General features: G+C 51.2%; 1 long non-coding RNA gene across 2 annotated transcripts; it reads right to left on the bottom strand.

Moving 5' to 3' along the window:
• Positions 1-694: 694 nt before the first annotated feature.
• LOC308495913 lies at positions 695-4,639 on the bottom strand. Of its 2 annotated transcripts, none has more exons than XR_013993075.1 (3): positions 3,459-4,639; positions 3,195-3,317; positions 695-2,213 (listed from the first exon to the last, which is right to left on the bottom strand). It is a non-coding gene; the product is annotated as an uncharacterized lncRNA (long non-coding RNA). The 2 variants fall into 2 exon arrangements; XR_013993076.1 differs by having other exon boundaries at positions 695-2,305; positions 3,459-3,709.
• Between the last annotated feature and the right edge of the window lie 7,000 nt (positions 4,640-11,639).

The raw sequence follows: 11,639 nt of genomic DNA, 5'->3' as shown, positions 1-11,639 counted from the left end.
TGCTCACTCACCCTTGACAAGCAGCCAGCATGCTGTGAGAAAGCCAAGGCCAGCTCTTCGTGTGGTAGGTCTCAGCATACAGCTCACCTCAAATACCAGACACGAGTGAGTGATTTTGTAGATGATTCACCCACACTTCAAGCCCCCAGCTGGTGTCGGGAGCAGAGTTGTCCCCACCAGCCCTGCCTGAATTGTAGCTTTGGAGCCAAATAAATGTGGTCTAATAAAGCACTAAATTTTGGAGTATTTTGTCACACACATTAGTTACTAGACTCCCCAGCCCACATCCCTTCCTTGACTTGAAAAACACTTTCCCTGAGCTAGGAGCAAGGAGGAGCGATAGAAAGGAGGTGCTGGAAGAAGAAAAGTTGGGAGCAATAGATAATGAATACCTTCTCCTTTCACCCCATTCAAGGAGGCACTTAAAATAGACATTGAGTTATAAAGACAGAAAGCACATTGTATTTCTTGCTGATACAAGACTGTGTGCAGAAACCCCTCCTTCCACAATGAACTGGAATTACCTGTTGATATGTTTGTGTCCTTGACCCCATGTCTGTCATTGTCTGGGTCCCCCTTGACTCATTAGCCCCAGGACCATCCTGTTACAGAGGAGACACTCCATAAACATGTGTCAATGAATCAATGAATGAATGGTGAATGAATGAAACCTAAAGCCCATCATGTTTTTTTTCATAAAGATCTTGATCATTTATTCAGAGAATATTCATGCAAAGTCAGGCTGAGAGACTTACTCTTTTCATAAATGAGGACACTGAAGTCCAGAGATGGGCAGTGACTGGCCCAAAGCCTCGTGTCCAGAGGGTGGCAGAGCTGATTCAGAACTCAGCCTCCAGGTGCCCAACCCACACTCCGCCTACCCACCCATTGGTCCTGACCCCCACCAGGCCAGTCATACCCTGACTGGGATAGATTGGGACAGTCTTCACCCTCCTCGTTATGATCTGCTCCTGAGTCTACTGGCTGGGCTGGTCCTGGCCCCTCACAGGCAGATGGCAGATGTAGAGAGACCTTGTGGGCTGGTGGCCCAGGACCAGGAGGAGGTGCTGTGCAAGAGTATCTGACACAGAGCAGGCGCTCCATAAATATTCGTTGAGTTGAATTCAATTGAATTGAAGTAAACACCCCCCAAAATACACAATGTGAGCCCAAAAAAGGCTAGGTAATAAATCTGACAATTTCAGTAACTGAAAGTAGCCTCACAGGGTGACCTGATCATAAATTCCTAACTGGGCAGGTCATGGTGGGTAGTCACATCCCAGGCCTATAACTTCTGTAGTAAAAGGTCTCTTTGCCTTAAACCAGCCCTGTCCATTGTTCTTGTACATTTAGGTCAAGTCACCTTTGAAATGCTGGAAGTAATCCTCTTTTCCAGACCCCTCAGAGACATAACTACCCTCAAGGGAGCACACAATTTTGGTCCAAATGTATGAAAAAAGAACTGCAAAGTGGTCATTCTCTGGAGCATTGGGGATCTTGCTTCCTGAAGGCATGATATCAGTTTGGCTCAAGTATAATTAAATAAGTATAAATTCTTATAATAATTCTTTTACAGGTCTGGACATTCTTACATCAACAATAATTACAAACTTGCATGGTAAGTGCCATGAAAGAAGGTTTCTGGGAGATGTGAGGGCATTCTCTGAGGGTCTTGCTTTCCTTCAGTGAGGCCTCTGAGGAGATGGCATTTGAGCTGAGCACTGATGGGTGAGAAGGAGGTGAGGGTGTGGGGTGGAGTGAGGGGAGAGCCTGCATGGTGTGCTAGCAGAGGAAACGGTTTATACAAAAGCCTCAAGGTGCCAGAGAACCAGGCTTGTCTGAAGAACTGAAAGGAGGTCAATATGACTGTTGTGGACAGAGGAAGGCAGATTATGACAGTGACGGAGAAGCCAAGGCTATAGAGGTAAGCAGAGGCGAGACCAGTGGGGCCTGGGCACTTTGTCATCTAGCTAAAAGATCACATTTCCCAGCAACCCCTGGCGTGAAATGTGGTCATGTGACTAATTCCTGGCCAGTGCAAATGTGTTGCCCAGCTCTTTAAAAAATTTCTTTAAAAGGGGTGAGGAGTGTGGCGCATTTCTTCCCCCCTTCTTCCCTCCAACTGAGTGTAGACAGCATGGCTGGAGCTCAAGAGGCCATCTTGAACCATGGGATGACTAAAGACGATGATCCCGAGTATTTAGCTTCAGGAGCTCAAAGGAGAAAGAAATAAGGATTAGAGAGGAACATTTGAGATAGGTCAAGCTGTAGTTGGTTCTCAAAATCTTGGCAGGCACTTGGTGGCCTAGGGGGAAAATGAGAAAAGAAAGTGGCGTAAGGATGAAACTTGGGGAAAACCAATATTTACAGAAATGACTCCAGTTAAAGTCTCTGTTCTCCACCATCCCTGTTACAAGAGCTCCAATATCTTTCTCTGGAACACCCTTATCTGCAAAAGACAAGACTCTTCAGGGGTGTAATCCATCCCAGAGGGCTAACTCCTAGCATGAAGCATGGGCTGAGAGAACTGGAGCCTTTTCGTGTCACAAGTCTCATGGCCACAGGTCCCTAATGTAGACTGGAGCAGTGCACTCCTCTCCCTGAACACCTCCAACGATTTACGCAACTTGTCTACCCCCTCTCTAAGCTCAGAACAATGATGACCAGTTGTCATAAATTTGGGTGACACTTTGCCTGAGAAAGACGGTCAACTGTCCGCCATTTCATAAAGGAAGGAAAGAAGGAAAGAACAAAGTGAGATGGGAAGGAAGGAAGAAAAGGAAGAAGGGAGGAAGAAAGAAGGAAGGATAAAAGGAAAGGAGGAAACAATAAACACAGACTATCCTGCTATACTTGAAGGGTGCGGCCAGGTGGGCAGGAAGAAATCCAGGAGAGTGCAGCCACCCAGATGCCAAGCTCCTGAGAGGGGCGAGTAAGATAAGGCTGGAAAGAGTAGCTGGTGCTGTGATCTGAATGTCTGTGTCCCTTCAAAATTCCTATGTTGAAAAACAACTCCCCAAGGTGATGGTACTAGGAGGTAAGGGCTTTGGGAGGCGCCTAGAACATGAGGGTAGAGCCCGCATGAAAGGGAATTGTGCCCTTGTAATAGAGGCCCAAGAAAGCTCCCTCGCTCCTTCCACCATCTGAGGACAGTGAGAAGATGGCTATCTATGAACCAGGAAGTGGACACTCACCAGACAACAGCACCTTGATCTCAGACGTCCCAGCCTCCAGAACTGTGAGGAATAAGTTTCTGTTGTTTACAAGCCACTCCGTGGATGGTATTTTGTCATAGCTGCTCAAGCTGACTAAGACACCTGGATTTAAAAACATGGAGGTTTGTCCTCACAAAGAGACCCTTTGGGGTCAGATTTCACACTGGAGTGTGTGAGGGGTATAGCCAGAAGAGGAAGCAGCGTCAGGGTCTGTCTTTGGAGGCCCTGTGCTGGCCACGTTACCTGCATGTTCTCATGGAATCCTCACAGCCATCCCGAGTATGAAGACTGAAGCCCAAGAGGTTCAGTGACCCGATCTAGGTCACAGAGCTCCTAGGAGTCGAACTGGGATTCAGATCAAGGTCTGTCTGGGCTCCAGCTCCTAAACCAGTAGTTTCCCAAATGTGCTTCCTGGACCAGCAGCTTCGGCATAAGAACTTGCTAGAAAAGCCAGTTGTCCTAGAAATCACACAGTCTGGGTGGGTGGCAACAACCTGTGTTTGGACAAACATTCTAGGGAATACAGAATGCACACTCGAGTGTCAGAGCCACTGCTCCATGAAAATGGTGCACACAGGCCCTCACCTCCTCTCTCCTAGACAAACACAGCTGTGGAGAGAGCTCGAACCCTGATGCAAGCTTCAGTTTACCTGCCAGCCTCACCCCTAAACTTAGCTTCCTTGGTGCAGGCAGGGTCTCCCCAGGAGACTCCGAACAGGGGTGGGCAGAGAGAGTATAGCGGTGGCCTCAGCCACTGGATGTGGTTTGGGGTGGGAAGGGGAGATTCACACCATCTTGGAATCACGCCTTTTGGGAATCTGACATTTCTGGTCGAACGCATGGGATCACTCATTCTCTCTCTGTCTCTGTCTGTCTCTCCCACCCCCCACCCCCATAGTCCCAGGGCACTACTGTCCAAAGCATGGCTGGTTTTAAGGGAGAGTTGGGGGAATGGGAGTCTATGGCGCAGGCTTTGGGGAGTTTGGCCGTTTCTGGTCCCCTCCATGGGCAGGAGTGATGTCGTAATGATGATGACTACCCTGTCTACGAGCTTTACTCAGAGCCAGCTCATTGTCTAAGCTCTTTATGGGCATTGACTCACTTAATCATCACCATCTTTTGAGGGAAATACTATTAATATTATCATCCCCGTTTTAGATGGAGAAACTGAGGCACAGAGACGGGTGGTAAGCAACTTGCCCACTGTCTCCCAGCCAATAAGCAGTGGAGCTGAGCTCTGAACCCAGAAGGGTGTTGCTACCATGTCCACGCTCTTGGCTGCTGAGCAATTCAGCCTCCAAATAATAACAATTATGGCAATGGGGCTTTTTATATTCCAGGCACTGTCGAAAGTGCTCTACCTATAAAAAAAAGTGGGATGTTCTTACCATTGCGACCAGTGAGATATTTCCAGCTGACCCTTGGCGCTGGTGGATTAAACATTTGTGGTTATTTTTTATGACTGAGTGTGTGTGTGTGTGTGTGTGTGTGTGTGTCTCACCAGGAGAAATGGGAAAGGCGAGGCCAGACACTGTTGCTCTTCCCATGGTGTCATGTTCTAAAATGAACCTGCACATCGCACTTGTGGTTCCTGGGGAAAAATAAACCAATCCCCACTGCCAGTCAAAACAACAATATTTGTGCAGGTCCGGTAATGAACGCTGGAACCCGCTGCCCTCCCATCTGGCTTGCTGGCAGTGCTTTGCCCTCAGCTCACTCTCACTCGCAGGGGCCCGCAGCCTTCTTTCCCTGAAGCTCATATTCTTGGGCTCACAGCAGTTCCTGGCTGGTTCAGCGCTGGCCTTCCTGAATGGCTCACACTTCTGTTCTAGGCAGCACTCAGCACTTGAGAACTCGATGCTACCTCATTGTCTCTCTCTTCCTTTGACCTCTGTGATGCAGGAACCCATGGTTTCTCCCTCTCCTCCTGCGACTGAGCTTCCCGTCTCTTTTCCTCCTCTCCTAAGTTCAATGCTTCTCTTCTCTTCTTCCTTCCTTTTCATTTTTTCTCTTTCTTTTTCCTTTCTTTCCCTTCCCATTCCTTTCCCCCTTCCCTTTCTTTGGTGCTCCTTTTTACCCCCACCCATTCCTGCCTCTCTGCCTCAGCTCTCGCAGTTCTTCTACCTGGTCTACCCTCCCTCCTCCTCACCTGTCCACTGGGGACCAGCTCGACTCCTCAGGCCTTGATCCAGCCTTTCCTGATACCCACAGGTCTGACTGCATCACCTCCTCCTCTGACTGCCCATGGCCCACCACCATCTACATAGCCCCACTGGCTCAAGCATTTGACTCCCTCTCGACTTACTTGGGATTCCTTTAAACACGTATTGTGCAGCTCCCCAGGTGCAAAGTCCTGCCTCCTCTGTTGCCTGGAAAACTCTGACTCATGCTTCAAAGCTCACCCAGATGATATCTCCTCCTTCCTTGACTCCTTCACCCATAGCTGGGAGGGTGTCCCCTGGGCTCCCACGTGTCCCACACATGGGGAGTGTGGCTAAGGCATACAGTGCCCTGCCTGCTCTGCACTCACCATTCCCAGCTACTCTGCAGGCTTCTGTGCCTCACGTGCAGAGGTGTTAGCTCCTCCCTACTCAGGGAGCAGTCCCCCAGCAGTGAGAAATGGGGTTTGGGGATTATATTCCCCAGCTTCCTTGCCCCTCAGGAGGGGCATGCCCCGCCCTACCCCCAGCTTCCCAAGTTCTGATTGTCACAGCAGTCACCTGCTCATTGCCACTCTCTACAGTGGTTTCCTTTCCTTCACTTGGTTAACTTCCTTACTGGTGCTTCTTAGAGCCACTTCCTAAATGAACTACTTGTAGCCAAACCCTGTCCCATGTTCCGCTTCTCAAACTAAGAAGGCAAATCGTATAGAAGTGCCTGGTGTCAGACACCGTCTAAGTTCTGGTTTTGCCTGAACTCATTTTGTCTACACAAAAGCCTGTCTCCTGAGGCAGAGACTGCTCTTATCATTTCCATTTCACAAATGAGGAAACTGAGGCACAGGGAGATGAAGTAGTGCGGGCAACCCTCCACTTTTCTGGGGACTGAGGGTTTTCCTTAGACATGGGACTTTCTCAGGACAGTCTCAGGAAAGCTGGGACAAGCTGGTCACCCCAAGGTGAGGTGACTCGCGCAAAGTCACATAGGAGTGAGTGGGAGGATGGGAACGTGCTCTGGGCCACCCACACAGCATGAGCCACCTGCTTCCCCACCACACGCCAGGGGTCACATTTCGCACATTTCTGTGTCTCTACACTTTGAGGAGATGTTTGCAGGTGATCGAGCTAGATGTTGGGGACAATAAGAAAACAAATGAGTGAGATGCAGCCCTACCCTCGGGGAGCACCTTGTCAGATGGGGCAGACATGGTTTCTGCTGTCACAGACTCCCAGTCTGATGAAGGAGTTTCCTGTTGGGGACAGGGTCTGTTCTTTTGTCCCCGACTTCTCTGCAGGGCCCAGAAAATGGTTTAGGGGAAGCTTCCCCCTTCCTTCATGCTGCTGTCCCCAGCCAAGCAGAGGCAGGAGCAGGAAAGGGTGAGGGGTCTGCCTGGCATCTGGCCGGAGTCTCCCCCCTTGGTGTTCCCCAGAGCAAGAGCCGGAACCTCTCCAGGACCCGGTGGCTGGGTTGACTCCGCCACGCCTTTAATTTCAGCACTTTGTGCCTCCATCCCCCAGCCGGGCTGCAGTGTGGTTCAGGGAGAGGGTGGAAGATGGATGAACTGGATGCTTGGATCAATTGGGTCCTTGCAGGGAGCAGATGGCGCTTTCTAAGGGCTCACTGCAGAGAATGTAATGAAGGGGCCAGACACAGAGTGTGGGCAGGTCCAAGCGATGGTGTGACTCCAGAGGACTAGCAACACTGGGGGGTCATTACCACCCCTAAGCCTGAAGAGGCCAGGAGGGCTCTTGCTAGAGCTCAGCCAGTGCTGCGAGCCTGGGAAAGGGGCAGCCAGGACAGGCACTGTGCCCTGAGCTAAGAAATATAGCCACTGTCCAAACCAAGGCCTGCAGGGAAAGGGGACAAATACACTGACTTCTCTCCCCTCCTGCTCTCTCATCACTTTCCCTAATCAGTCAGAACTGAAAAGCAGGCAAAAGACCAAAAGAGCCTTGGTGACTCAATCCATGGGTGTCAGCCCCATCCCCACCCTCCCATCCCTGGGTGTGTGTGTGTGTGTGGGGGGTTCAGGGGCTCCGACAAAGTCAGAGAGTGGATGGGGAGAGGAAGGCAAGAGAGACGAACAACGAGAGTGCTGACCCCTGGGACCTGACCCCAGAGCTTGACCACTGGGTGGATTGGGAGCTGCTTTTCCAAGACACACACTAACCTTCTCACTTTACAGTCTGTCTCCTCGCCTCCCAGAGCTTTGGCAAATTTATTCCCTCCATTCCCTCCTCATTTCCTGCCCCTCCCTGGAGGCCACTGGAGGCCAAATATCAGGCGGTTTCTGGAGGTCTTCTCAAAGGAAGGGGTGCAAAAGGGCTCCATGAGCTGCCTGATGAATGAGGGTGGGGAGTGGGAAAAGCACTTCAGTTCTAGAAGAAGAGAAAGGGAAGGGAACAAATATTTCTGAGACCTATTTTGTACCAGATACGACATGGGTGTTTTCTCATCCATTACTCACACTTCACATTCATCCAAACATTCCTGAGGTTGACATCAGGCTGTCTAGTTTAGGGATGGGGAGACAGGCTCAGAGAGGTTATGTGACTTCTCAAATGTTGCACGGCAAGCGATAGAGTCAGTATATAAATTCACATTTGCCTGAGTCCAAGGAAGAATAAATGAGGTAAAAATTGGTCTGAAAAGATATGAAAAGGCTAGAATGTGGGCAAAGGATGAAGAGGATCCCAACCCCAGGGCCAGGCAGGGGCATGGGGCATGGTTGGTGTCTGCTGGTTTTGCTTTGGCACTTCTGGAGAATATGCTGGTGGGGTGGGAGAGCATCCCCGGCTCCCCACAAGGGCTATAACTGGGATGGGAGGCATCCAGTTCTGGTTGCCCTTTCTGCCTCCAGGCCCTGTTCTACCATGGGTCCTTGATGGGTTGGGAGAGATTTTGTGATGGGCTGAGAATCTAGACAAAGACCCCAGGGATGGGTTGAGAAGGCCTTAGGGGGAAGGATATTGCTATCTCCTTGGCCCGAGAAAGAATTTGAACTTTCTCGAGAGAGTTTTGGCCAGCAAAGGGCAAAGGAGGGTAGGAGGTCCAGCATTGTGTATGGGAGGAGGAGCAGGGAGGTCAGTGGGGCCAGAGCCAGGGACCAGCACTGTGTGTGTATGGGGGTGGGGTGGAAGGCCCAGGAACCAGCAGGGAGGGCGGAGGGGGGCGACTTCAGGGCTGTGCTCTCTGGGCCTGGGGCCCAGGGGTGGAGACCCAGTGAGCTAAGGGCCCAAAGGAATTGGGGATGGGGGAACCTCAGCTAGCTGTTGCCCCAGACTGAGGAGGCCTCTGGCTCCCAGTCTGAGTCAAGTCCTTCTCTGGCCTGACTCCTAAAATAAATGGACACCCCAGGATCCACAGTCCTTCAGCTTGGAAGAGACATGAGGGAAGGGCCTGGGGAATTGTGGTGTGTGTGTGTGTGTGTGTGTGTGTGTGTGTGTGTGTGTGTGTGTGAGAGAGAGAGAGAGAGAGAGAGAGAGAGAGAGAGAGAGAGAGAGAGAGAGAGAGAGAGAGATTGAGAGAAAGCTCCCTTGGATCCAAATCCAAATGCTTAAGTCAGCCCTAGGAGATAGGTGGGGCTGGATGCTGCCCTCCCTGAAATGTGGTCAATTAGAACAATGCAGAGAAAAGCTGAGGGAGTAGTAGTAAAATTGATACTCCGTGAAGTCAGCCTTAGCTTTTGTAGGTAAGAAGGCATAGGAAGGGGAGTGGCTGGTCAAGATCACACAGGGCTCAGACGAAGTCTCGCTGCCTCCAGGCTGGGTACTTAGCTTCTCCAGGGAGCAGGCATGACCTGCAGGGACCGGCGGTTACCTTTGGTCTCAATGTTCACACCAAAACTCCCATTTTCCTCATCTTAAAACAGCATTAAAAATAACTCCTTTCTCATAGAGTTGATGGGAGAAAGAAATGACTTAGTTCAAGTAAAGAGCTTAGAACAGTGCCTGACACATAATAAGCACCCAGTAAATATTAGGAAACGATGACGATGATGATGATGATGATGGTGATAAAAGATTCTTCAGTTTTAAAGGGAACCCTCATGTGACACGGAGTCTGATCTTGCCCTGGCTGTCCTGAAGCCACAGCCCGTCCAGGAGGGAAGGCAGAGGCAGCCGCTGGTGCGAGGGGGTCTGCCTGCCCCTCCGCATTGTACGAGCAGCATTGTCTGGTCCCCTGGCTGTGTTGGCAAACTTGGAATAAACGTTGTAGTCTGAGCCAGGAGGTTCTCCTGTGACTCCTGTGTATCCAGACCCCTCATCCTGGCCAGCCACCAGTCTGGGGGCCTCCTAGGGCGGCTTCAGTCCTGGGTCACCGCTGGCTCAGCCTGGGCTGCCGGGCCAGCCCCGAGCCCTGAGAGGGGTCAGCAGAGACAACGCCTGCCACATAGCTGCGGGCCTGCATAGCGTCTGCCTCCTGCCTCCTGCCTCGTCCTCAGGGCCTGCTGCAGGACACCAGAGGCTGAAATGCCCACCGATCTTCCTCTGGGCCGATGGACATTCCTGTGGTACTTCACACACTCACTCATTTAATCCTGGGAGATCAGCAGCGCTCCTATCTCCATTTTGCAGAAGAGATAACTGATGCAAACAGATCTTCAGTAATTTGCTCAGGGTCACAGAGATGGTGAGCCAGGAAAGCATCTCGAAACTCTGCACCCTGAACAACTACAGTACCCTGCTCTGAGGGGCCCCTGTCCTTCTCCTCAAGGGCTTGGTGGCCTGGCCAAGGTTGTGTGAGTGAATGAACGACGCGGTTCCTTGCCCACACAAGGCTGCACAGCTGTCTCAGGCTGCCCCTACCATGTCATTATCACTCCCACTTCCCCTCCCTCTTCTCCCTGAGGGCAAGACTCACTGCCCATTTTATTCTAGGATTTCTGTCCAGAGGTCTGATTCTCTGTTCTTGTGCATTTTGCAGATCCAGAGCTCCAGGTGGCTCCCAACATGGCTTCTTACGACCTCTCCCCCCAGTCCACATCCCCTCCCTAGTCACGTGGCCCTCCCCAATGGATTTGTACTTCAGAATTCCAGCGACTCTTCTCATTGATTGTGGAGGAGACACCTGTAAGGAACGGGCCAATCAGAAGCCTTCCTCTGCCCCAGGTTGGTTCCCTGTGGAGCAGGCATTCAGAGCTTGAGTAGGGGTGCACATGGGTGAAGGGCGTGATGAGGGAGAGAGGGGCTCTGTCTAGGGAGCCAATCACGAGGAGAAAGGGGCTCAAGGCAAGGTGGGACTACGGAGGCCAACCCAGCACTCTGGCTTTTCTCCCTCTCCCAGTTTTGAATTGCTAGGTCCTCTTTCTGGAGTGTGTTAAGTACAAAGAATGCCACTTCTAGACATTCAGCAATCTCTTCCTCATCTCCATTTTCCTCTGCGCGGCCTGTGGGCTTAGGAAGTGGATATGGGCCTTAATGTTTACTTGCTGGTGTTTGCCCCTGGGTCTGGCCTTAGTTGCACTTCGGTCCAGGCCAGATGGCGCAAGCTGGATGGTGTAACAACACTTCTTTCTTGGCCAAAATGCTGCCTGCCCCTGACCTAGCTCCAGGAAGGCCCTGATGCTGACAGGTTTGTCCACAGGGAGGAGCCATTTGAACCCCCTTCGTACTTGTGACCTTACCTATAGGATGGTGGAGGGAGCAGAATCACAGGTACCCACTGAGGCCAAGAACGCAGCTGCCCCAGGTGACTTCTAAATGCTGGCTGGTACTGCCAAGGCCTCCTGGCTGGGCTGGGGGACCTGGGTGTGGTGGGGACCACACCATTATGTGCTATCTTAGTAGCAACTCTGAGTGGGAGACAGAATTGCTCAGGGTGAGAAGCTCTGCAAATAGAAGTGAGCTCTGCAAACCCTCCCTGGCTTTGGAAACTGTGGTTGGAGTCTCCAAATGTAACTGGGCAGGGCGAGGCAGGAAGAGCCCACTGGCCTGCCCCTGCCTTTTCTTCGGTGTAAGGGAGCAATGGATCAAGGATTCAGCAGCCAAAGGGAGACCAGCCATCTGGTAGCTGTGATAGTACTGAGAATTCTCAGCAAATCTTAATAGGTTTACCTGGTGGGTCTCTGGAGGTGTCGGTGGCCTGTACTCCAGGCCTCAATCCGTTCTCTCCATCAGCCCTGGGCACACTCACCTGGGGAGGGAGTAGTTTCTCTCTGCGTATGCTCCAGTTTCAGATGCGGCCTTTGTCTCTGGGTATGTATGTGTCAGTTAGAATTAATTTTGGTTGTGATGTTGTGAGTGGCAGAAAAACACAAATAGT

The sequence above is a fragment of the Rhinolophus hipposideros genome, assembly GCF_964194185.1.
Source record: "Rhinolophus hipposideros genome assembly, chromosome: 3".
NCBI lineage: Eukaryota > Metazoa > Chordata > Mammalia > Chiroptera > Rhinolophidae > Rhinolophus > Rhinolophus hipposideros.
The sequence above is the reverse complement of the archived record's forward strand: the minus strand, read 5'-3'. Positions and strand labels throughout refer to the sequence as shown.